The 25,064-nt window shown below is 33.9% G+C and overlaps 1 pseudogene; it reads left to right on the forward strand.

The window, feature by feature from the left end:
- LOC123586639 overlaps positions 1-20,086 on the forward strand; it is a 103,533-nt pseudogene extending 83,447 nt beyond the window's left edge.
- The last annotated feature ends 4,978 nt before the right edge of the window (positions 20,087-25,064 follow it).

A 25,064-nucleotide genomic window follows, 5' to 3' on the forward strand; every position in this document is an offset into this window, starting at 1 on the left:
GCTGTAATAAACATTTTTGTGCATATGTTTTTATGCACTTATCTGACAGTTTTTCTAAAAATGTAAATTCTGGGTCACAAAGGCATGGGCATATTTTATTGTGCTAGATGACTGGAAATTATTTTCATCATAAATTATTTTTTTTAAATTAAATCCTCAGAGATAACCTGTATTTTTACTGACTCCTACAATTTATAGACATGCCTTCTTCTTTTTGCTCTTATATCACAGACGTAAATCTTTCTAAGAAGATAAAATAACATAAAATAACATACAATGACTTTTCCCAGCATTACGGTTTTGGGTAATGATTTAATTTGCCAATGTGTTAGTTTTTTTCTTGCAAAGTAATTTTATTGTATGACAGGAGTCCCTTTTCAAAGGGGAAAATGCTTACTTATGGAAATTAAAGACAGATTTTCTTTTGGAAATATCTCCAAATTTACCAGACATATTGGCAGAGCCAGCACTATTTCTATAAAGTTTTGGGAAAATAAAACCTAATTAAAATTACTAAAATTAGACAAATAAAAATCGTTTAGTCAAGAGTTCTAAAAAATATCTTGAAGCTTTTCATAGGATTGAGTGATGACACACAAAAAATCATTAGATTTGAAGAGAATTTTTTCACAATGGCTGTTACATAGATATATGAGTTTCCTTTTCATCTATTCAAGTAAAGACTCTGTTTTGTCTTACTGTTACCACATGTTTGATCAAAACTGAGGAAAAGTAGCAACTTGGATTTACCACTGTTTGTGTTAGATTCTGAAAATAAAGCAAGCTATTCTATAATACAGTGACTTGTCATGGTGAGTTTATCTAGTAAAAGATGTTGGGAGCATTCTTTATTATTGGGTTTCTGCCATCAATTAAGATTTATTTTCCATCTTTTCTTATTTCTCAAGAAATTATTTTCTAAATAAACAGTTTATAAAAGCAGAGGAGATAAGTTAATTCTCATATCCCTCTTCACAACGTGAACTGACTTTTGCAAAGTTAATGTAGGGAAGAAGGTTTAAGAGTGTGTGTGTGTGTGTTAAGGTAGGTGCCCTGCTTCCCTCCCTGCTCCCATTCTGAAAGAAAGGAAATGTCCCCTTACAGTGCAAAGATCCTATCTGGTTACCAGCCAATATATTTTGCACTCTCAGACAAGGGAAATATTTGAGGTCTAGAGGTAGAAAATCTCTGGGGAGACTGAAGTGGTTTTGTTAATGTAAAGAAAAATACATTTTGCTTGAATATTTGCATGTTTCCACTTATGCAGTGTACTGACTTTCCTTTCAGCTCTGCACAGAATCTGGGCAACCTGAATGTGAAGTTCCTGAAAGCTGAGCTTTCTGGAGATTAAAATAGGATTTCTCCTGATTTACTACTCCTTGTCAGTACTAGTATTCAAGCAGAGTCTGATTATCTGTTGTGACAGTGGTTGGATGGATGACTATTTTAACTGGGCAGTTGACCTCTGTCGTTTTGTAAGACATTTCTAATATTAATGTGTTATGATTCTATCAATCTGAAAAAGAGAGATCAAGTTTGGCTCAGCAGGTGGAAAGAGCATCAAAGGAGGAACAGACTCTGAAACACAAAACGTGGGTAGAATTTTTATGCGTGATAACATATGTAAGGGGCAGATCAGTCAGAGCAAACCTGAACAAAGGTATAAATGGTGATGGTCATCCTGATGCATGTAATTGCTCTAGATCAAAGAACAGCTTTCTAGTAATATTGAGATTAGAAACCAAATTTCCCCACTTCTGAGTGCTCATTCTACTTTGTCAGCAGAATGAGAGAAGTTGTCATTCACACATTTTAGGCAAGTTATCTATCCCTTATAAGTAAGAATATATATTTATATTTACAAAATATACTATATATTGTATATAGAGACAATATATAGAAAATATAATATGGGAGCAAGATGGTTTTCTAAGGACTAGATAATAGTGTAAATAAAATATAATGGAAAAATGTGATTTTTACGTTGTTATTTTAAAAATTAAATAAATATCCAGAGGATATATCTCCAAACTCTGTTATCTATCCAACTGACATGGGCAAACTCATGGTTATTAGTTCAATTTAGGGATATAAATTCTTCATGAAACTGTCGAGTATGTTCAAGATACTCATTATCACTATAAAAACATATTTATAAGGTACTGAAGGTACTTAATTCAAAGTAGCAATTTGTCTAAGGGTTAAATGTAAATACCTTAACCAAATTATGATTTCAGGCAGTAGCAAGTAAACAGTTTTCCTTAACCTGGCAAAATCAAAAACAAAGATTTAGACACTTACACAAACTCACTCTCTCTCTCTCTCTCTCTCTCTCTCTCTGTCTCTCTGTCTCTGTCTCTCATTGAAAAGCTAAGTTTTAGCCTCCAGGGCAAGTCTGGTGTTAATGTACTTTATATCCTTCTAACTGAGATCTAGCTGGGGCCCACATGCCTTAAGTAAACCATCTCTTTTCAGCCAAAATTGAGCATAACATTCATTCAATTTCATGGTGTTTCAACGTGTACCTTTTAGAAATGATGAAGTAAGGGAAACTAACCCCAAATCAATATTGAAGCCCATTAAAGTGGGCTTATTTGCATACTTTGGCTTTATATGGATAACATGCTCCAGAGAGCTGTATGAACTTTTGGGCTGAAGGAGATACTGGGCTATGCCTAATGTTTTCTTGTACAGACCATTCAGAACTCACATGATAGCTAAAGTGTTGTTGATGAGTCTGTCATAGATCAGCACTTCTTGGTTATTTGAGCAAAGAGGTTCAGAAGTATTGAATCTGGAAATGTTAAGGGGTTCAAGGCAATACAAGTGTGCCACTTAGAAAACTGCATCTATGTAGGTTTGGGTTATTGATGTTTAATTAGTGCTCTTGAGATTTCACTCCTCCACCACATGATCCACTTTTCTGATATAAAAGTAGGAGACTTTATAAAATAAATATTGATGGTTTATTCAGTGTAGGATTTCAGCTTGTGAGGGCTAACAGAGAGCCAAACAACCCAGAAGTAGTGGGTTTTGGCTCAGAAGAACAGGGGGAAAAGGTCTGTTGTGTGATTGACAGGTGAGATTCTGAGGGAAAAAAAAGTCACTCCAACTCCAGCGCAGATAATAATGTACTTCTGAATATTCAAGCACATCCTGTTATTTTAAAGTTTAAATATAAACTGAGTAAAAGAATCACAAAACTAACCTTAAAAATACAACTCAAACCAAGGTAACCAGATAGGATTTTTAACACTAAAATTACAGTTCAACACTATCAAAAGTTATATTTCATATGTGAAAAGTTTCAAAGCTGTGTGTTGTATAGTCCAAGGTCTTAAATCTTTGACAAGAGCAAGTTCTGAGTACCAGGATTAAGTGTATTGTTCCTCAATTTATGCATATTTGAGTATAGAACACTTAACATTTGCGAATTTCTATAACCTGATGAATGAAAGTTAAAGAGAATGTGTTATTTAATGTTTACCAATATAAAAAGTGATATTTTAGGAAGCTCATCTTATTGGACAACTTAATTTTAATGTTATACATATATGAATAAGTGACATATTTACTTGGTTCAAATGTAAAATGACTGCACTTTTGTCCATGCTTGGACCCTATTTTTACATTACTAATTTTCTGAAAAATCCAAATATTCAAAATGATTTGTTAGAAATATGTAAGAGGGGCACCTGGGTGCCTCAGTCAGTTAAGTGTCTGACTTCGGCTCAGGTCATGATCTCACAGTTCACGGGTTCGAGCCCTGCGTTGGGCTCTGTGCTGAGAGCTCAGAGCCTAGAGCCTGCTTTGGATTCTGTGTCTCCCTCTCTCTCTGACCCTCCCCCACTCACACTCTGTCCCTGTCTCTCAAAAATGAATAAACATTCAAAAATATTTTTTAAAAGAAATATGTGAGAAAAAACACTGATCTGTAAAAATAAGTTACAAATAGAAAATGTTTAAATTTACTCTGTAATTTTAATATCCATTCAAGATTGAATACTGATTTTTTTTCTTAAATAACAAACATTTATATAGCACTTACTATCTATACACCTTGTAAGATAATAGAAAATACATAATTGGTCCATGCCCCCAGTTCCTGGCAGAGTTCCAAAACCCTTGAAGTAACCTAATTGAGAAGAGCTACAAGCATCTTTTGTTCTAATATTTGGTCTTTGATCCTGGTTCCTGACACCACACTTCTGAATCCCTAGGAATATCCTGGGAAATATCCCTTTTATTCTAATGAGGCTACTCTAGATGGGCTCCAAGATGGGAGACAGTCATAAGACAGACCAAGCCATATTTAGAAGCTTGGATTTTCAGCCCCACACCTCATTCTCCAGAGAGGTAAGAGGGGCTAGAAGTGGGGTTAATATGCATCCATAATGCATCCATAATGCATACATTATGGATACATAATGAAGTGTCCATCCCCAAAGCACATGTTTGGAGAGCTTCCATGTTGCTGAACACATGGAGAAGGGGGGACAGTGGACTATCCAGAGGGCCACATCCTTTCCTTTTCCCTTGTCCTATGCATCTCTTCTATCTGGCTCTTCCTAAATTATATCCTTTCATAATAAAATAGTAACATAGTAAATAAAATGTTTCTCTGAGTTCTGTGAGCCATTCTAGCAAACTGTTGAACCCGACAAGGGAGTCATGGGACCCCCAATTCATAGCCAGTAGGTCAGAAGTACAGGTAACAACCTGGAACTTGCAATTGACATTTCAAATGGGGAAGGCAGTCTTGCGGAACTGAGGCCATAATTTGTGGGATCTGATACTAACTTCAGCTAACTTCTGATGGTGTCAGAATTGAATTCTAAGATTCCCTGGTCAAGTCACAGGGTACTGCTTGTGTTTCTCCCAACACAAATTTGGTGGCCAAAAGTGTCAGAAGTGCTATATGTGAGTAATAAAGAAAAAACATACAGGAGAAGTGATTTTTTTCCTACTGAGCACTTTTGCATACATTTTAGTAACATTAATTCATTATTCGCCATAAGACACCTACAATGTATTATCTCCATTTCACAAATGAAGAAATTAGACTAAGGTTAAGTAATTTATCCAAGGTGACATAGCTGGTAAAGGCAAGGTCCAAGCTCTTAAACTACACTCCACATGACCTTTTCTTCTCATGGAGCCACTCAAGAGAAGACTGTGTGGAATTAGAAGCTAAGCAAAGAGGAAATGCTATCAAATTTGAATCACTAATAATATGTAACAACTGTTGTCATTCTTTAATTTGTCTGATATGAAGAGAATCATTGAACATATTTGACATCCAGTTGAAATTTGCATTTCTGATGGAATTTTCACCGTGATAGAATTATGATTTACAACTATCTCAGTTATTTTTCAGGAAAGAGGGGCATCTTTGTCAAATATTTACTTCTAAGACAGTTTTTCCATTTTATTGAAAATGAAGGCATGTATCTCCTCCTATGGCATGGTAACATTGTTACAGATTTTGGAGAGGCAAATCAAAGTTGTTTAGTTGTTAAATCAGAAAGAAAATTCCAAGTATTGTATTCATTTGACAAATATTTAGAAAATGGAGTCTGTTTTTCAAAATACATATTATTTATTGTCTCAGTTGCAGTATTTGTACCAGTATCTCACTTTGGCAGAACATTATCAAGAGAACATGTATTTGCATTTCACTTGTCATCAAACTCCTCATCACTTCAAGGTAAATACCTGCTCAGAGTGGATACATCCAAACCCTACCCGGAATTTCATAAGGGCTGTGCACATGTTTGTGATATAGTAATGGATTCCTAAACATAGGTAGGCCTGAATGTAAAAACAAAATGAAAGCCAAAAATCTGTGTATTGCTACAAATTTAATTGATGCCACTTTTTTTGTTTTTAATCAAGAGGTCTAAGTATATTTTTAAAATTAAGAAAAAATTTGTTTAAGGACTACATAAAATGAGTCAACATGATTGTTCAAGTAAATATTATTTTTTGGTATTTTACTTAGTCTGTGTATATTTTTATGAAATATAATTTAGTATGGACATTTTACTATAGTTTTCTTTACCAATTTAAAATAATTTAAAAACTATAAAAGCAACACAAATTGTTCCCATAATTTATGGGAGATCCTGAATGACCCTCTTAGAAGCAGACCCAGGCAAATATTGTCTAAAAGAAAACTAAATGATCCCTGCTAATTCTAAAGGCTATAATTTTCCAACAAAGACCCAGTGGGCATCCTAAATGCACATTACATGTCTAAATATTTTCCAGAAACAATGCTATAGTGTGTCAGAGGTTCCTATGAAATCTAGTTGATTAAAAGTTTGAAAACCAGCCCTAATTTGTTTGGAAACAATGAAAAGTTTAATTGTGTTCATTTAATCAAGGATACAAGAGTGCCACCTAGTGCTCAAGTTTCATGAACTGCAGACACATGGCCCTTAGAAACCATTATATGATGGAGCAGGCATATACTACTCATACAAAGCAGATAAAGTAACAGAAAATGTGGTAATTTCTCATTTTACATGATTTTCTTAAAGAGAATAATCTGCTATTTATTTGGGTGCCACAACTTAGGTTTTTTTAATATTAGATTTTTATATCCCTGATGTATTCCTATCGGTTTTCCCTGAGATTTTATATGTCATAATAAAACAGCATGAACATTTGGTGAAGTCTTAGTAAATTGCAGGTAAAATTCTAATAACAGGAAAAGGGAACTTATATAGTGACTAACAATAATAATGGCAATTATATTTTAGGAGATTACTATATGTTAATGTGCTTTGTTCTTTACTTTTATTATCTCTGATACTCAGGAATTCTATGAGTGAGGTATTATAACAATTTTACAGATATAATTAAAGCTCAAAGAATTACGTTTGAAACACTGCATTGCTGGTAAGTGTGGGAGACCATATGATAAGTGTGATCTTCATGAGAGGACACCATGCTAGATTATATGCTATCTAATTCCGTAGTACTTCAATGATGCCAATAATCAAACCAAAGCCTAAAAATGCCCACTGATTAAAGTTAGCAACATATGCCATTTGTACACTTGTGATCTTATAACTGAAACTACCTCAAATATCTATGCCACAATTGTAGTTAGAACAGAAACTAATAGAAAAAAAAGATTATCTAGAAATATGTTTTGCTCACAAAAGAGCTTTTATATATATTTTTATTTCATTAAGTAATAAAAGAAGTATTAGTATCTCACTCTTGATAAGAGTTTATCAACTATTAACTCTGGCACTACTGACATATTGGGCCAGATATTCTTTTATGTCAGGGGCTGTACTTCATATTTTTGTAAAGAGAATAATGTCCCCAACCACCTTTGCCAAGTATCAGAATGATGAAATTTTTGTGGTGATCCTTGAGGAAGGCTCTCTGCTAATAGTTCCTACCTCCTTAATTTTATATATACTCATTCCAAAATAAAGTTGAAAATATTAGACTCTGAGTCTAGTGGAGCAGAACAGCTGTGCATAAGATCAGGTCTTTATTCTGTTGTGCTTAATATCTAATGAAAGTGAAATATTACTTTGAGTCAAAGTTTAAGAATTAACTCATAGAGAAAGTTAGTTTTAAAATTATATCTGATAGATATAGGCTCTGGTAGGACCTTCTTCTGCAAACATCTGATCCCAAGACTTTTCTATTTGCAAAAATCTTTCATGTATATGATGAAAGCAGTACAGATTGCCCATAATTTTGTGGTTTATCTGAATTTATGTTGTTTTTTTTAGAAAACTGATATCTAATTTAGGTGGAAATTTTTACTGAACCAACAAAAAATAAACAAGTAGTTCCATATCACCTCAATATAAACCAATTATCTCTTCTCTCTCTCTCTCTCTCTGTCTCTCTCTCTGTCTCTCTCTCTGTCTCTCTCTCTGTATGTGTGTGTGTGTGTGTGTGTGTGTGTGTGTGTGTGTATATGTATATACATATGTATATGTATATGTATATGTATATACATATATAAGACACCTGGAGAGCTAGGTGTTTGCAAGAAGTTAGAACAGAAAGATTGAAGGATGAGGAAAGATCATCTAGATGGTAAAAAAAGAAAAAGGAAGCAATATGGCATAGTGAGAGGGACTTGACAGACATTTCAATGATTATTTTAGTATAATTTTTTAATGAATTTCAAGACTATGGGTAAGCCTTCATAAATATTTTTTGTAAAATATAAAAAGATGAATAAACTGTCAGAGTCTCATTTTATTCTTCCTATCACTCAAGAAACTTGTATTAAGTGAATTAATGAGGTTAGAAGTACATTATTTGTAAAGATCAAATAAGATGTGTATTACAGAAATCCTCTCAAATTCCCATTAAAATACCCATAAATTTATAAAACAACAATTCTTAATAGCACTGTGAGAAAACATTAAATCATAGCCTGAGCAAAAGTTCAACTAAATACCTAGTGACTTCATGTTTTCTAAATTATTTTAACGATACCTACTAAACATAGTGTTCAATATTTCTATTTGAAGATTTCTTTACCAGCATAATTTTTTTGGTCTTTGTATTTGACCTTGTCTTGGTAATGTCAATAATAATTCCAGAATTCAAGAAGTAGTTTTTCTTTTCTTTTTTTTTTTTTTTTTTTTTTTTTTTGAGAGAGAGAGTGTGTGGCATGGGGGGTGGCAGAGGGAGAGGAGCAGAGATCATCTTAAGCAGGGTCCACCCTAGCTACAAGGGTCAGCTCTATCTCATGATCTGAGATCATGACTTGAGCAGAAATCAAGAGTCAGACACTCTACCAACTATACTCTTTTAGTAGCTATAAGTTATAATCTTTTGATTTTCTTTTAGTAAGCTCATAGTTCTTTTACATTTACATCTTCAAGATTTATATCTGTAACTTTTCCTCATCTTTGTGACTAACAAAGTAAGTAAACAGAAAGGAAATGAAAAGCATTGTATGGAGAATTAGTTTAGTGGGCATATGTAATTTTTCCTGCAAACAGCTGACTCGGTGCTAAGCTATTGAAGATAGATTACCTGACGTGATATGTTACAGAGTCCTAGAAAGCTTGTATAAATTGAAATTCATTACATTTAACACAATTTCCTCAAGTAATACAAGAAACTTCATGATGAAACAACCAAAGCAACAAAAAGGCTTGCATAAATGAAGGTAACTTATATATAGGTAACAAACTATATGACATTTATTTTTAGTTGAATTTTTGAAAAAAAAATCATATCCAATCATGTCAAAACATGTATTCTGCGTACTAAATATTAAAGTAATAGAATCAGTATAGATAAACTTTATAAAAGCTTTTAAATGCACAAGTATGAACCAAATATCAAAAGGAAAGCAGTGGAGTATTCTTTTAAAAATGAAGTTACTTCTGTCAAGTAAAAATTCACCTTATTTCAACTGCTTTGTATGTTCATGTTCTGGCATATTGGGTTTTCTTCAAGAGAAGCACTAATTTACTTTGTAGTGTGAAGAAACTTTCTATTAGTATTTACAAGCTCAATGCTGCCTTGTCTTATGAAACATGTTATTAACTGTTAATCCACACAACACCCCTTGTTAAATACCTCATTATTATTATCTTCACTTTCCAGCTGAAGAAACACACCAGGAGAGGTCACAGAGTGAGTCAAGGCCAGGATTAGCAATGAAAAGCACCCAGTTGTTGGTGCTTTCCTTGGTCTACCCGGCCACGCTAAATAGGTGAGATGGCTTGCCTGGATAGCCACAAAGAATGGGAGCTGACCCAGAGCTTGTGTAACCAAATTCCTAATAAAGACAGCCTGTGTAGTCCTGGCCTTTGGACTTCATACAAGTTACCCTAAATTTGAATTGGTGGGGCCCTCACTCATATTCTTGACCTAGATCCTGAACGTTGCCCTTACTATTCCTCACCTCATGTCACCATCACTACTGAAACCCTAGGAGTTTACCTGTGGTTTGCTCTACTCTGAACCTATTTCTAAGGAGAGAAAGGTAAATAGTGCTGAGGGCATTTTACAACCTAGGGTGATATTTCTGGAGGGACTGGAATCTGTATTAATTATCTTAAAAAAATGAGACCAAATTTATAAACTTTGTGGGCTTTTTTTTTATCTAAATGTTTGAGAAAAAATAAATGCACATGTAAAAAAACTGAAATTCTAGACAGTGGCTACAGTATAAGTAATAGATATTGTATATTTTATGAAATATTGATAGACAATGAAGACATGAATTTTCTAAATTATTCAACTTCCAATTGTTAAGAAATCTTTCATGATAGCAAGCACTTTAACCTTAAAAAGAAGTATGATCAAGAAAATAAAAAAGAACTTTTAAAACTATCTAATAGCAATTAAAAATACTGGGCTTTGTTGGAACTATGTAGCTTTTACAATTTTTGAAATGTGGAGGACATGGGTTACCAATAATGTTTATAAAAAACATATTGTTATTTTAATTAATCTAATATCTCATTGGGAAACAAAGACATTTGATTAAAGAGGTGTATAAAGGTTTACTTATTGGTAAAATATCCTAATAATATTGTATAATAGTTAATATATTTGATGTAACTGATGAAATTTATAAAAGTGTTTTGCTTTGTATAATGAAATAGGGTCCTAGGTTATTTTTTTCTTTCTTTTAAATGAAATGAAAAAACATTCCCTAGGGTGGGGAAAATAATAAAAGTATATCAAAGCTGACAGGAAAAATTCAGATTATCCCATTATCTACCTAAGCAATTGAATATATTTTTTAAAGTTTTCATATTAAAAAATCACATTTCAAAATCTGGCCCAGATGGCTTCATTTTTGAATTCTTCCACATATTTAGGAATAAATAATTCTAAATACTTTCACAAAAGAGAAAAACAAGGACCCACAGCTCACCTTATAGGGTCAGCACAGACTTCACTCTGAAATTTTAAATTTTAAATTGGCATTAAGAGAAAGGAAAATTACAGATAAATTTCTTTGGAAAATATAGTTGAAAATTTCTAAAAGAAATGTGAGCAAATCAAACCATAAAACAGATAATGTAACAACATTCGGTAGGGTTTATTTTAGGTCTGTAAGAGAAGTTTAACATTCAGAATGCAATCAATCTAATTCATCACATTGACAGAATAAAAGGGGGAAATGGCATAATTATATCAATAGATACAGGAAAAACTTTTGATAAAAGTCAATATTCTTTCATGATAAAAACTTTTAACAAACTAAAAATGGAGGAAAATCTTAATCTGGTAAAGGGTATCTACAAATGTCTACACCATACATTATATTTAATAAAGACATATCAAAAATTTCCCATCAAGACTGGGAACAAGATAAGAAAGTCTGATATCATCACTTTTATTCAACTTTGCACTGGATGCCCCAGCCTGTGCAATAATATTATCAAAATAAATAAATATTATAAAGTTTGGAAAAGAATAAATGGATTTTGTTTATAAATGGCATCACTGTGCACACAAAATATCCAAAGCATTCATAAAGTGTTAGAATCAGTAAGTAAATTTAGCATGACTGCTGGATATAAGCAATTAGAAAATAAAATTTTTTTTTTTAATTTTTTTTTTCAACGTTTATTTATTTTTGGGACAGAGAGAGACAGAGCATGAACGGGGGAGGGGCAGAGAGAGAGGGAGACACAGAATCGGAAACAGGCTCCAGGCTCTGAGCCATCAGCCCAGAGCCCGACGCGGGGCTTGAACTCACGGACCGCGAGATCGTGACCTGGCTGAAGTCGGACGCTTAACCGACTGCGCCACCCAGGCGCCCCGTAGAAAATAAAAATTTTTAAAGAGCATTAATTTAGCATCAAGCACATAAAATTTCGATATATTTACCTAATAAAAATTTTGCAAAGTCTTTGCACATAAAATTTAAAAATATTACTTATGAAAATTGAAGAAGAGGTAAATAAATGAAATAATTTACTAAAGATTGTAAATGTATCAATTATTTCCCAACTTCAATTCAATTCAATTGAATACCAATTAAAATCAAAACTTTATTTTTATTGACATTGATTAGTTTATTTTAAAATTCTAATGAAAATGCAGAAAGGTCAAGATGAGGCAAGGCAATCTTGAATGAAAATAAAGTCAAAGTATTTAAATTACCATATATTAATACTTACCAAGAAATCACAGTAAGATTTTATGATATTGACACAAGAATAGAAAAACTGACCAATGGCATATAATAAAGACTCCAGAAACAGAGTCATATAAGCAATCACAGATATTATAAAAGTGACATTGCATTGCAGTGGGGGGAAAAGTTAGGTTAATAAATTTTAATCTGTATGTCCTGAATACAACCAAAATTTATTCCATATTAAGTGTAGATCTAAATAATGTGAATTACAAAACAATAAAGGTTGTAGGAGGTAATATACGTGAATACTTTCATAGCCAAAGTAGTAATTTAAAGTCCTTAAAGAGGAAACAAAATGTACTAGCCAAAGATAACACTAATAATTTGTGCCTCATAGAAATTAAGATTTCATATTTATCAAAATATTCCATGAAGAGTTTACAAGGCAGAATGAAAAAAAGTTATAGTATATGTAATATATATAATATATATTCTATATATAATTTATAGAAAATGTATATATTATGTATATAGATAATATGTATGGTGTATATGAAAAATAAACATAAGGGGCGCCTGGGTGGCGCAGTCGGTTAAGCGTCCGACTTCAGCCAGGTCACGATCTCGCGGTTCGTGAGTTCGAGCCCCGCGTCGGGCTCTGGGCTGATGGCTCAGAGCCTGGAGCCTGTTTCCGATTCTGTGTCTCCCTCTCTCTCTGCCCCTCCCCCGTTCATGCTCTGTCTCACTCTGTCCCAAAAATAAATAAACGTTGAAAAAAAAATTAAAAAAAAAAAAAAAGAAAAATAAACATAATACATGTTACATATATAGTATATAATGTATAGGAAAAATAAACAGGCTATATAAAAAATCTTCTACAACTCAAGAAATACAGATAAATGACCCCATAGAAAAAAGCAGACAAAACACTTGGACAGGCACTTCACAAAGAGACTATCCAAATGGCTAATAAACATATGTAAATGTGATCAACATCAATAGCCATCAGGTACATACAAGTTAAAACCACAGTGTAACAAATATGTATAAGATCTACACGAGGAAACTATACATTTCTGATGAATGAAATCAAGTAAGAACTAAGTAAATGGAGAGGTATTCCATGTTCATGAATAGGAAGACTCAGTATGGTCAACATACCAGTTCTTCCCAACTTGATCTATAGGTTCAATACAATCTCAAACAAAATCTCAGGAAGTTATTTTGTGGATATTGACAAACTGATTCTAAAGTTTAGATGGAGAAGCAAATGAGCCAGAATAGCCAATATAATATTGAGGAAGAACTGTAAAACTACAATAATCAGGACAATGCGATATTGGTAAAAGAACAGAGAAATAGATCAATGGAACCAGATAGCAAAATCAGAAATAGCCAGTGCAAATATAGTCAATTGATTCTTACAAAAGAGCAAAAGCAATAAAATAGATCAAAGATAGTCTTTTCACCAGAGGTTACTGGAACAATTGAACATCCACATATTGATGAATAATAAATCTAGATTCACCAAAAAAATGAACCTAGATAATCTAGACAGGCATTATGCTCTTCACAAAAATTAATTCAAACTGGATCATAAAATTCAAAACTATAAAATTCCTAGAGGATAACATAGGACAAAACCTGCATGGTGACCTTGGATGTGATGATTACTTTTTAGATACAATAGAATCCACAATCCACAAAAGAAATAATTGGTAAGTCGGACTTCATCAAAATTACAACTTTTGTGAAAAGCCATGTCAAGAGAATAAGAATACAAGCCACAGACTGGGAGAAAATATTTGCAAAGACACATCTGATACATCTGGGCTGTTATCCATAATATACAAAGTACTCCTAAAACCCAAAAGTAAGAAAATGAACCATTCATTTAAAAATTGGGCCAAAGATCTAAATAGAAACTTCTCCAAAGAAGATATGCAGATAGTAAGTAAACATATAAAAAGATGTTCTACATAATAGATCACCAAAAAGTGCAAATTAAAATTACAGTGAGATACCATTAGAGACACCTGTTAGAATGGACAATGGACAAAATTTGGAACACTGACAACACCAGCTGTTGGCAAGATTGTGGAGCAATGGGAATTTTTATTTATTGCTGGTGAAAATGCAGAATGGTACGGATACTTTAGAAGACAGTTTGGTGACTTCACACAAACTAACATATTCTCACCAGATGATCCAGCAATCACTCTCCTTGGTTATTACCCAAAGGAGTTGAGAACTTACGTCCACACAAAAAAATCTGTCCACACACGTTTTGTCAGCTTTATCCATAATGGCCAAAATTTGAAAGCAACCAATATGTCCTCTGTAGGTGAATGAATTCATAAACTGGAACACAACAGAAAATTATAGAATATACATTACAAATAATAGAATATTATTCAGTTCTAATAAGAAATGATCTATCAAGCCATGAACAGATATGGAGGAAACTTAAATGAATAATAAGTGAAAAAAGCCAATGTGAAAAGATTACATTCTCTATTATTCCAACTATATGATACTCTGGAAAAGAAAAAAAAATGTGGAAAGAGTAAAAAGATAACTGGGTCATTGTGGGCAGGATTAGTATAAATAGAACACAGAGGACTTTTAGGGCAATGAAAATACCCTGCATCATATTATAATGATGGATACATGTCTTTACACATTTGTCCAAACCCACAGAATGTACAACAGGAAGAGGAAACCTTAATGTAAACTATGACCTTTGGGTGATTATGATGTGTTGCTGCAAGTTTTCAATAATAATAAATGTACCGTTGGGTGAAAAATGTTGATAACAGGGGAGGCTATGCATGTGTGGGGATAGGAGGTACGTGGGAAATCTCTGTACTTTCCTCTTGGTTTGCTGTGAACTAAAACTGCTCTAAATAAATTAATGTCTTTTTAAAAAATTACATAACACACACACACACACACACACACACACACACACACACACAACATTACTATACATCTACCAGAAACTTTGGAGGCAAGTACTGCCAGTGAGAGTATGAATAAGTATAATCTCTTTGTGAAGCTGTCTAGCAGTATATCTCCTAAAGCAAAGCATAATAATATCTTATGACACAACAAATATACTATTAAATATAGAAAATTTGAATATATATGCACTGAAAGACATGTCAAAAAATTAATAATATCATTATCTTATATAGTGAAATACTGGAAACAACCCAAGTATCCATGAATAGGAGAACATACATAATTTTAGAATATTGATATTCTAAATGGAATATTACACAACGACCATGAGTAATCTAATTCTACAAACAACCATATGGATAGTCTCACAGACATAACACTGAGTGAAAGAAACCAGACACATACACAAAAACACTATATAATTACATTTATATAAATGTCTCCAACAGGCAAAACCAATCTGTGTGATGGAAGTCAAAATAGCTGTTCTCTTTGGGGAGGTGGGAGGAGCATGGTGGCTAGGAGAGTACAAGGGAAGCTTTTGGTAATATTATCTTGATCTGGGTGATTGTTACAAAGGAGTGAGTAATATATAAAAATAATTGAGAAGTACACTTAAGATCGTACATATATATATTTGTTATACATTACACATTCATAGAAAATTTACATAAAAAACAGAGATCACTTCAAAGACAAACGGCATAAATTTTTTTTCATAATTATATAACAATGACTAAATTCAAGTAACAAATCCAACCCAATCTAAACGGATCAAGGTGAGGCTAAGAGGAAAAAACATTGCTTAATCTTACAATCAAAATTCAACAATTTCTATTACTTGCCAATAGATATTTTCTCATTAAGCAGCCATTGTTCGTAGATGTCAATTGTTTTCAGATGAGACAAAAATTTTCTTCCATAGGTATATTTTACCTTTCTTAAATCCAAGCACCATTGCACAAATTCTCGAGTCATAAAGGAGATCAATTCAGCCAACATACCACCACTATTAAAAAATAAAGCCAAAGTACACATTTCTCTTGCCATAAACCAAATTCAAAATGTTCAGGTTATCTGTAGTGAAGCCTGTGTGTGTTTTATTTCCTTCTTGATTCAAAACACCAGAGAGTTCCTTCATGCCAGCTGGTTACAGCAGAAGCCAAACACAGAAATGAAACAGCAAATTATAAAGCCACCAGTGCTGCCTCCCTCTTAAACACCCTGCCCTGTTATCAAATGTCATATTGTTCCTCATTCCAGTATCCTCCCTTTGAATTGGTGACTAGCATTTAGGTTTTAAGCACTCTATCCCATAATATAATAAAATAAACCAAGTTTTCTAAATCTACTCCCTAGATGCAGAAACAGATATTCTTTAGCTTTGCACACTATTACTCATGTCCTGAGCTAACTTTATTATGGTTACTCTGATTATTAATACTTTCCTGGCTAATCAGTGTCTTTGAGGCCTCTGCACATTTAGCCACAGCCATTCTATTTCAGTCCCTTATCCACCCCATTAGCAAATTTAGGGTAAAAAAAGACAAGCAGACCAGGTCCTATGGGGCATTATCACTCTTCATGCTGCTCTGAGAGCCCTGGGACTCAGGTTGTAGACCCCATGATGGCTTCATAATCATGCATTAAAGAGGTTATATGTATTCCTAAAGTGAAGCACATTAATTCATATTGTGAGTTGAAATTAGGGCATAAGAAATTTCCCTTTTATTCCGGTTTAGTATTTCATATTGTTGAGGCATAATGTATAGCAGGACCTGCTCTTATCCATACACTGTCTGTGTCTATCAAAAATGATTCAATAAATACAATCCCATATTGTAGCAGCATCTGAAACAACTGCATAATCTTAGCACTGAACAAGATAAATCAAATTACAAAAGAAATTTATAAAGACACGAAGTCTAAGAAAGATCCATGACTCGTTCAGCATCACACCACTACTCACTTGGTATTAGGTAATCTGCTTCTATTTTATTAGTAGGTAATAGAGGTAAACAGAGAAACAAATGGAGCAATTTTCTAGCCTCTAGAAAACTGTGTAGTAGAACATTCTCAAAAATGTTTTACTGATGGGGGATGCATAGTAACAATTTTTGAGACAACTGACTTAGGCTACACTGCTTTGCCAGCACGATATTTAGTAGTAAATATTTCATTTGTGTGCATATGTGTATATGTATTATATGTATTATGTATGTATATATGTATTATATACATAATATATGTATTATATGTATGTATTATGTGTGTATTTTATGTATTATATGCATTATATGTATTATATGCATTATATGCATATGTATTATATGCATTATGTATTATATGCATTATATGTATTATATGCATATGTATTATATGCATTATGCATTATATGCATTATATGTATTATATGCATTATGTGTTATATGCATATGTGTATTATATGTATTATATGCATTATGTGTTATATGCATATGTGTATTATATGTATTATATGCATTACATGCATTATATGTAATATATGCATTATATATATACATATTATATGTATTATATGTATGTATGTATATGTTTTATATGTATTATATATGTATATATGTATATATTATTATATATGTACATATACACGTACATGATACAAGTATACATACACGCTATATGTGTTTCATGCATGTGCACATATTACCACTTTTTGAGAACTGAAAACTCAAAATCCTCAAAAACTTAAGAGAGCATGCCATTGTAGACTACAACTTTTCAAGCCAAGACTCAAGGACTTTTGGAGATCTCAGGAGTTCAAAAGGTTTGTGAGAGAGCTGATATTTGTGAGGTATTTTGTATAGGCATATATGTGTACATTTCTATATGTCTGGAATATAATGAGTTCATAGTGTTTCTTTCTTTCTTTCTTTCTTTCTTTCTTTCTTTCTTTCTTTCTTTCTTTCTTTCTTTCTTTCAGAGAGACAGAGAGCATGCACACGAGCAAGCAGGGGAGGGGCAGAGGGGGAGAGAGACTCTTAAACAGGCTCTACACCCAGCACAGAGTCCAATGCACAGCTCAATTTCATGATTGTGAGATCATGACCTGCCTGATCCGTAATCAAGAGTTAGATGCTTAACCAACTGAGCCACCTAGGTGCCTCACTTTTACTAGATTTTGAGCATCAGTGTTTTATAACCAATTTTGTATTATTTTCTCAGGTTCACTCAGCCAAAAGAGATTCTTTCCCTTTTTTTTTTTAGCCAAAATATGAAGCTCTTGAATAGAATAATCTATATTTTGTACTCTTCAATGTTAACGTTTTCACATCTAAAATCTGGAGAGTGTGAGTTAGGTCAAGCCCTAATCTAGTTTGATTTTCACAACATGAATTCTTCAAACTTAACTGATCATTTTTCCTGAGTCCAGTAGAATTCTTTTGAAAGTGGTAGCATATCTAAAGTTGCACACTGTCCTTCTGGATCTCAAAATAAGTCATGCAACCACTGCCAAATGGTATATTTCAATAACTGCATCACATTGGCACTATTATATAAATTCCTATAGGGAACAGACTGATGATGTCAAATGCCAGGGGAAATTGGTTGCTTCTATGGTGGAAGCAAGGAGGACTGTGTTTGGAACCCAGGAGATCTTCTGAGGTTCTTTTTACAATTCCCATGCCAACAGTAAAGATTAATGGAAAACTACCGGAACCAGAAAAGGCAGAGTAATTAAGGATTCAGATCTTTCAGGAAGGAAGATTTGGATCTACATAGCCAGTTACAAGAAACTATAATCCTACCTTACATCCTTTTGAGGTCCCATGAGAAAGGTAAGAGCTTTAAATGTTACCAAACTGGGATGGGTATCGGCAAAACTATTTCTCGCTTCCTTACAGAGATAAAGTCAATTGTTTGGCAAAGCATCCAAAGAGCCTGGCTACTGTCCTTCCTGGGGCATGTGATTGAGAGATTAGAATTTGGAACTCAACTAAATGAAAAAGTATCCATACAATACAAGCACATGAGAGTTTTGTATAAGGAATACATACTTGTTTTTGTGGGACTTTTTTTTTTAACTGTTGGTGATGACAAAACTGTGAAGCAGTAGAGAATGGATGGACCGGGCTACGGAGAAGAGGAGGAACCACTGCATACAACATTAGGAAAGAGAGTGTATACAGGAATTGCTCATCACTGGAAAGAAGCTGTTTTTGCCACATGTGGACACCAAGTAGACATTTGGGATGAACAAAGAACCAATCCTATATGTTCGATGATCTAGGGATTTGACAGTAGTGTTAAACTTAATCCAACTGACACATTTCTCTTGGGCAGTTGTGCTTCTGACAGGAATACAGTACTATATGATATGAGGCAAGACACTCCTCTGAAAAATGTCATCTTAGGTATGGGAACAAATACAATTTGTTGGAACCCTATGGAAGCTTTCATTTTTACTGCAGCAAATGTAGATTACAACTTCTATGCATTTCAGAAGCATCCACTATACACTCTTGTAATGGTACGTGTGGATCTGTATCTGCAGTGCTTAATGTACATTATTCTCCCACTGGGAAAGAGTTGGTTTCTGCTAGTTTTGATGAATCGATTTGAATCTTTCCTATTGGCAAAAAAAGAAATGGGTTGGTCTATCATGCAAAGAGAATGCAACATGTTCTCTGTATAAAATAGACTTCTAACAGCAAACATATTACGCGTGGATCTGATGAAATGGACATTTGTCTGTGGAAGGCTAATGCTTCTGAAAAACTGGATGTGCTTACTTCACGAGAAGAAGCAGCCAAAGGGTATAGCCAGAAGTTGAAGGAGAAACTTCAACGCCATCCTCATATAAAACGCGTTGCTCATCACGGATATCTACCAAAATCTATCTACACCCAGATTCAAGAACAGCACACCATTAAAGAAGTTGGTCAACAAAAGGAAGGGAATCGTTTTAAACACAGCAAGCCTGGATCTGTATTGATTGTGTCAGACAAGAAGGAATACATAGTGGCAGTTCTGAAATAATACCTGGTATTCCCACCAATCCGAATGTATAATTACTTGTTACATTTTTATTTTAAAACTGTGCAAATAAATGTACTGGCTCTAGAATAATCACAAACAGTTCAGTTCTATGTGTAGAGTTGCTACCCTGGAAAATTATCCTGTAAGGTGGCCTGCTTGATAAAACTATCCAACATTTTATCTTTGATCAGCCTTCTTATTCATTGAGGAATATGGTATTTGCCAACTTAACTTACTTTTACTTTTAGAACCTGCAGATATACCTTTGCGCTGATCTATTATTGTAGATACACTAAACATTTGATGTGGAAGAACTATGTCAGAACTTTTTTTCAATTCAATTAATTTTCTGTGCTTTATTTGTATTTGCCTTTTTGAGACTTTAAAGATGATCACTTATATAGCTTTTATAAATAATAATTATAATTTATGTTCAAGGTAATAAAACCTTTTTTTTTTTTGCAAAAAAAAATTCCTTGTGTTGACTGTTTCCAAACCTAAAATGTTTTAATTATTAAGGTTTGCTGATCTTCTAATAAAACCATCTGAGATTGTTATTGTCTGCCATATCTATTTATTTTTTGTCTTACATTTTGTCTAAAATGTAAGCCTGGTGAAGCCAAAGGCTATGTGTGGTAAATAGTCTGGCTCATGCTTCGTCTTTCTAAACTTCGTTCTGGGGTGACTTCCTGTGCCACAAACTAAAAAATAACCTTTTCCAGAACAGGTTCCAGGTAAGTTCATCATCTGCATGCATTTATTCAAATGTGGAATTATGTTAAATGCAGAACGAAGCAGAGCTTGCTTGTACACGGCATCCATTTTGCTGGTGCAAATCTTTCAGGTCCGATGAGGTTTTGGAACCTAGGGTTATAGAAGTTGCTCTCTGATCTCCATCTTGGAATTGCAGTTGAAGTACTAAGATCTCTACTCCTCAATTAAACAATCTTTCTGGTTCTCTATCACTTCTCTTTGAAAATTAAAAAAAAAAAAGTGTACATAGTTAAGGTGTACAACATGATGATTTGATTACTATCTTTTTGATTGTGGCAGATATGGCAGTCAGTTAGAGGCCCAGCCATTCCAGTCGCTTGGAAAAACCCAATTCCTTATATTACATCCATTTTTGTTGAAAATAAAGTAGTTTCTGTTTTTCACAATTCATTTCTGACTAATACATGGGCACTCAGTTTTTGTTCACTGAATGAATGACTATAATTCTAATAAAGCACAAAATACATTAAAAAAGAAAACACTACAGAAAAGTTCACTTATGTTCCCCAGAAGGCAGACTCCAAGACAGCGATCTACACATAGTTCATGGGCTGGTGTTTTCGGGATCAACACCTGAACTGGGGAGTAAAGGAAGGTGAATTGTGATGCATACCTAACAAAGGCATTAGCAATCATACCTGGAAAGCTCGAGAACTAGAATGTTTTTTGTAAGTTGTCCAGAACTATGAAGAGTGACAGGCTTTTATAAACTCTTGCATCAATCAGTAACTGGATATGAATGGACATCTTCCCAAAGGGTGTGACCATGGACTAGGCGGTGCTCTTCTTGGGTTAGGGCAATTCCCAAAGATAACCTGCTGACTCAGCTGAGAGCTGTCAGCCACCCACACTCCCAGCAACTGGGGAAATGAGTGGTTTAGTTCTGAGAGGGGGAAGTGGTAGATCTGGACAGTGCACTATGGCATCCACCTCACAAAGACAGCATTAATGAAAAACAGCCATGGGACTGTGAGCCAGAAAGCCTGAATTTACGCAGCATTTCTTCCACTTAGTAGCTTTGGGAATTTGGACATGTGATTTAACTCTCTGAATTTGTTTCCTCATCTACAGAAATAGAATACTGATAACATATTATTATATATAATAATAATCCATGTTAAAGGTTTATTGTACTATACACAAAAGAACATGGCAGTCTGTAGATCTTTCAAGAAGCTAAGCGTAAAGTTGGTAGCTGTAAGAGAATTCGTACAGGTCTTAAAATTGCTTGCTGAATTCATGGAACTGTACCTTCCTAACACGTATTCTTTTCTACATGTGTATTTTACTTCATAACAAGAAATTTAAAAAGCTCACATAGAGGGTAATCAGAACAAGAGAATTTAGTGCACTATTCACTAAACCTGTGGTTGGTCACCTTTTAAGAATGGTGTGTCAAGGTTTAGCCTAATGATGGCTCATTTATTCCTTTTAAATTTAAAATCTCAGTTATTATTTTGCAGGAAGTGTTGCTCAAAATGACATGGTCTGTTTTTAAATCAGTGCTCACTGTAACTGTACACACACTATTGGAATAATATAGAGAAAATTACAGAGAAAGCAAATCAAAGAGAAAGACAGAAATATAGTTAAGAACATTTAATTTATTCACTCATTCTTACGTTTATGAATTTATCAAATGACAGGTTATTATGAATATACTTTGTGGAAAAACTCAGATATCATTAAGCACGTGCATGCCATGCAGAGTTTGAACATGGGTAAGCAATGACCTTCTTTGACTTTAAATGAAAATAACCTATCCAACCCTGTTGTGCCAGTATTATTATACATTGATAGCCCTGGAAGGGCATTCCAAGTAGAGTTGTCAAGAGCTAGGTTCCCAAAACTAACCCCATACCCCACTAAACTTTTCACCACTGTTATGTAGCATGTCATTTTCTCTTTTAAAAAAGACATTAAATTGAGACCATGGTGCCCTGTAAACTTTCCAACATACAATCTCCCACAGCTCCACTTATATTTTAGGATGCGATACAGTAATCAAGGTCCTATGATGTATATGCCAAAGACAGCATGGTGATGGTGGGGGGAATAATATATGGTACCACCTACATGGTTTCCTTTATACTTCTTGTGACAGCTCCTGTCGTTAGGAGTATTGATGGTCACATATTCTTTATGTCAAGACCCAGTTTGGTTGCCTCTTCTTCCTCAAGGTGGTGAGTAAACAAATAAACCATCCTCAGGCTAAAATTGTAACATACCTCTCTTGGGGCACTGGGGTGGCTCAGTCAGTTAAGCCTCTAACTCTGGATTTTGGCCTCAAGTCATGATCTCACAGTCTGTGAGATCAAGCCCTGCATTGGACTCCATGGTGACAGAACAGAGCCCACTTGGGATTCTCTCTCTTTCTCTCTCTCATTCTCTCTGCTTTTCTCTCTCTCTTTCTCAAAACAAATAAATAAACTCAAAAAAAAAAAAAAAGAAAAGCATAACACACCTCTTTTAAAAGGTGGGCCAACCACTGGTTTAATGAATAGTGTACTAAATTTTCTTTTCTCTGATCATCCTCTATGTGAGTTTCTGGTTTTTTCTTTCTTTTTATTAAATGGAATGCGATGTAGAAAAGTGTGCAAACTCAGATTTACTGATTCATATTCTCCAAGGACAGGGTCCTACCATCTTTGCTAATATATTCACTAAAATGAAGAAATATGGGATGAAGGAAATGGATATGCTACTGTACTGATTGTTCTAAGGTAGGCAGGCAGGCAGAAAATGCTAGGTAACTGGCTACTGATACACTGATGTATTTACTACTAGGAAATAATAATTAATTCCCTGTTTACCAAGTAAACCATCTTTTTGTAAACATATATAAACTTCAGACTGTCTTGCATCTTAGGTATAAGCATAATAATCACATCTCCCGGATTCAATGAGCAGTTACGAGTGTCTAGGAGGTTTCCTGATGACAATTTTCCTTGCTTTGATTGTTCTGTAAATATAATGGCTATAATGACTAAACAGAGAGAGAAGCCAGCTGAAGGGAACACTGTGTTTTTTATAATCCTCTCTCCTGACTTCCATTTACTTGGCTTTATTTTCCAATTGGAAATGGTGAAATCCTCAATATTTTCTGAAAGCCAGAAACAATGTTTACATGACCTACATAATTTACATGGTAAATTCCACTTCATGAGTGACTAAATTTTAACTTCAGAAACAATATTATCTTCCTGAGTTTTCAAACAAAAGTTACCTTTAAATATGACTAAAGACAGCAATGTCTTTCATTCAACCTTGAAAATTAACAGATTTTTTAAAAACTTATGATTCATTTTAGATGTTGATTTAAATAATGATTCATTTTAAGTTTCAATAAGCCTTTGATTATCTGCTATGTACCAAGAATTGATTCATGTCATCAGTGAAACCAGAGCATTTTTTCCCTGTCTCTGTGGTGTATAAATCTGACCACTGTACAACTCTCATTACATTCCAAAAAACAAAAACAAAAACAAAAACAAAAAGGATGTGTGAATTTCAAGGGAAATTCAAGGTATGATAAGAGATAATACAAGGCATTGCAACCCAGGTAAATTAGCATGTAAGAAAGTAGTTTGGCCTAAAAGAAAATTAGTAAACAAATATGAATTTTTCCAAAAAAATTTTACTTTCATTAATTTTGGTCTTCTGATGCTCATCCTTTCACATAATTACTAGGTTAAAATGAATCATTACTAAACATTATAGAAAAGAGAAACCCTAAGACACTTGGATTCTAATAAGCACAGTGGTAAATATTTTTTTAAAAACCCAATTATGTGGTAGCTCATCTTAAAATACATAGAAGGGATGGCAGAGCATAACAGACATAAGCCTAGTGTTTGGATTTACACTGAACTGAGCCGATTCCAAAGTCAACCCGAGCATACCAACTTTGGACAGTTTACTTAACCTAACTGGATACAACTTCAAATGTAAGCTCTAGTTCTCCTACCTCTGACAAATTAATTGTTCTCTTGGAACAGGGTCTTCATTTGTAAGGTGATTATTTAAAATATCTATCTCATAGAGGTTTAATAGTCAATGTGATTGTATGAGTATTGCAGAACAGGATCTCTGTGTTATGTGCCCCTCACTTCTATCCTGAACTCTAGTTGGCTGTGATGCTATGAGAGGTGACCAATATTAGCAAGAAAGAGGCCCCACACACAGAAAACTCTTATTTTCCTCC

The sequence above is a fragment of the Leopardus geoffroyi genome, chromosome C3 (assembly GCF_018350155.1).
Source record: "Leopardus geoffroyi isolate Oge1 chromosome C3, O.geoffroyi_Oge1_pat1.0, whole genome shotgun sequence".
Classification (NCBI taxonomy): Eukaryota; Metazoa; Chordata; class Mammalia; order Carnivora; family Felidae; genus Leopardus; species Leopardus geoffroyi.